The sequence below is a fragment of the Monopterus albus genome, unplaced genomic scaffold (assembly GCF_001952655.1).
Source record: "Monopterus albus unplaced genomic scaffold, M_albus_1.0 scaffold249.1, whole genome shotgun sequence".
NCBI classification, from domain to species: domain Eukaryota; kingdom Metazoa; phylum Chordata; class Actinopteri; order Synbranchiformes; family Synbranchidae; genus Monopterus; species Monopterus albus.
In genome coordinates, this window is record NW_018128129.1 from 582,015 (window position 1) to 584,739 (window position 2,725).

A 2,725-nucleotide genomic window follows, 5' to 3' on the forward strand; every position below is an offset into this window, starting at 1 on the left:
CAGAGTGCTGTTCAGTGCTGAGCAAGTAGTGTACAGTTGATTTATCTGAGCGGCTGAAAACCACCTCCTGTTGAGAGAAGAAAACAGAACCAAAACCACAGGCCCTAGAAGCAAAGTGAGCTGAAAGATGTTACAGGGCTTCATAGAGATGAGGAGAACAGTAGGGTGAGGATCTCTGTGGGTGTGCCACTGCGAGTGGCCTTCCTTCACATTACAGGTAGTAGTGTGCAGTTTTAACCCAAAAATCTGTAAACAGGAAAAGTAAAAGTAATACAAATTTGAGTAAGCATTATGAACCTTTACTTCCCAGAGTCTAATTGTATGCTATGTTGATGTTTTTGTATGTAAATGCCCTTAAGAAAATGTCCATTCCTGAACATAACCACAATTACTTGAATAATTGTACCGAGCTTTTGGTGCATATAAACATAGTCAGCACTGGCTGCTCTGGTTCCAAACGTGTACTGTTCCTGCATAGGTGCCAGTGCACTGGTCTCTCTCCCACGAGTTGTTACTATTTAAGGTTACTCAGTTACAAACCAATAACTTGCACCATAGAAAAGCTATTTTACAGTACAAAGGAAAAGGATGTATATTTTCAGACTGCAGGTTTTTTTTTTTTTTTTTACAAATGTTAGCATATGAACATATTGTTTTGCATAGTGTTTAAAAACTACGATATCTTGCTCTCAAGCCCATTTCCATGTCTCTGCAAAAGAAATATGAGCGAGACCTTATGAAGATTTAAAAAATTGAATTAGTGCAGCGTTAGTTGTATGGCCTAAAAATGAATTGGTGTAGCTGGACTTCACAGTTGATGCAAAGCAGCAGAGCTACACATGAACACATTTAAGGACTTCTGGTCAACATATGACCACCATCAGAGGGGAAAAGTCATCCACGGTCAACATAGATATCTCTCCTTGTGTGTTTGAGTGTCTTCTTGTTCAATGCATCTGTTCAGCACATACTGGAAAACTGTCATTGATAGAAAGAAGCAGTGTGATTAAGTGTGTGTGCAGGTGTACGACTAAATCTGTGGCAGCAAAACAGGAGGTTCTGTTCCAGATTCGCTGTCTTGCACTCTGTTTACTGGAAACATTGTCCAGTCAGCCACTGTCCAGCTCCGGACAGCACTTTGACGTGAGCATGGAGGACTTCACTTGATTTTGATGCTCATGATCTATGATGATGATTGCAGACAATGTGAACTGGCTTTTGAGAATAAAGATGGTTTTGAGAGAATTTGCTTTTGTGCTTTTACATCTGTTGGAATTTAATATTCACTGAATGTTCTTACTTTTCCATTTACTTGCTTGTGTCAGTTTAAAATACATGTACATGTAGAGGACAGGACAGCCATGCAACATGCATAATAGATCAACGCAGATTGGACAATCTGAATCATAATATTACAGATTACAAACCTTTATAAAGAACATGATCCAAGAGGACAAACAACTTCCAGGTACCACTAAACAGATATGAGCTACACCACCTACTCTCCACCATGACGATCTGGAAGGAGGACAGACTACACAACCACACAAGAGGCAAAACCCAAACACATTATCAACTCGTATAGAGGAAAGGAACGACTACAGAGAGGTAAGGAGGAGGCTGGGCCTTCTGGAAAATGAAAGAACCGATCCAGCTAGTGGTTATGGTTAAATTTAGGGTAAGTCTCCCACAAGTGTATGTGTGTGTGTGTGTGTGTGTGTGTGTTTCTCCTAAGTTATTTAGTTCAGTATATGAGCGTCCTTGTACATGTGTGCTCTTCTTTCTTTCTATGCATTCATTAGGGTTTGTCTGCTGTGTATCTTGACAGGTAGCTTAGCACCTTTCCCAGAACTCTGAAGACAACAGTGCCATTTCCAACAGGTTTATTAACAAAAAAAAAAGGTGAAATTGTGATACAACAAAAGGTATGAGATGTACGGTGGGTATTTCTGATTTACACAGATATAACAAGCACTAAAGGTTTTATCCATAAATCAACAAACATGATATACTTACAGCAGATATTAGGTGGCACTGTTGCTTCTATAATACATCCGTTTATGCAAAAGACAGGAGAAATACAAGATGTCCTTATCTGAAGTAAACATATTAAAACCCATTATTAATCTTACGTTAAGGGTCAATTATTTTTAAAAAGCTCCTATTAGGGTTCAATTGATTCTTGCATTTCTGTGTAGCTGTATTACTTCTAAAGACCTGAGCTTCAGTGAGGGACAGAGAAGGCGTTGCTGCCTTCTGCTGGTAGACAGGGATGCTACAGTGTCTCCCTGATGACGAGCTTTGACTCATCCTTGCTTGAGATGGACCAAATCTTCTGCACATCATCTTTTTATGAACCTCCTCTTTAATTAATTGAGACTTTGCAAAAAGCTGTGCAGAAGATTCAGTCTCTTTAGCGGTTTTTCCTCAGGTAGCATCCCTAATTTAAATTAATGGATAGTCATTCTAATTATTCTACAGTTCTAAATGGTGTGTGGTGAAAAGCCTTTTTCTATAAATTTAGAAAACTAATTGACATGTGTCAGGAAATCCATACTATTTTAGAGCTTGTAGTAAAACATGTCTTACCTTGAAGTTTCATACTACTTGAAAGACAATAAAGACCCATTTAGATTTAGATTCAACTTTATTGTCATTACTGCGATGGATTGGCGACCTGTCCAGGGTGTACCCCGCCTTCGTCCGATTACCGGCCGGGCTTGGC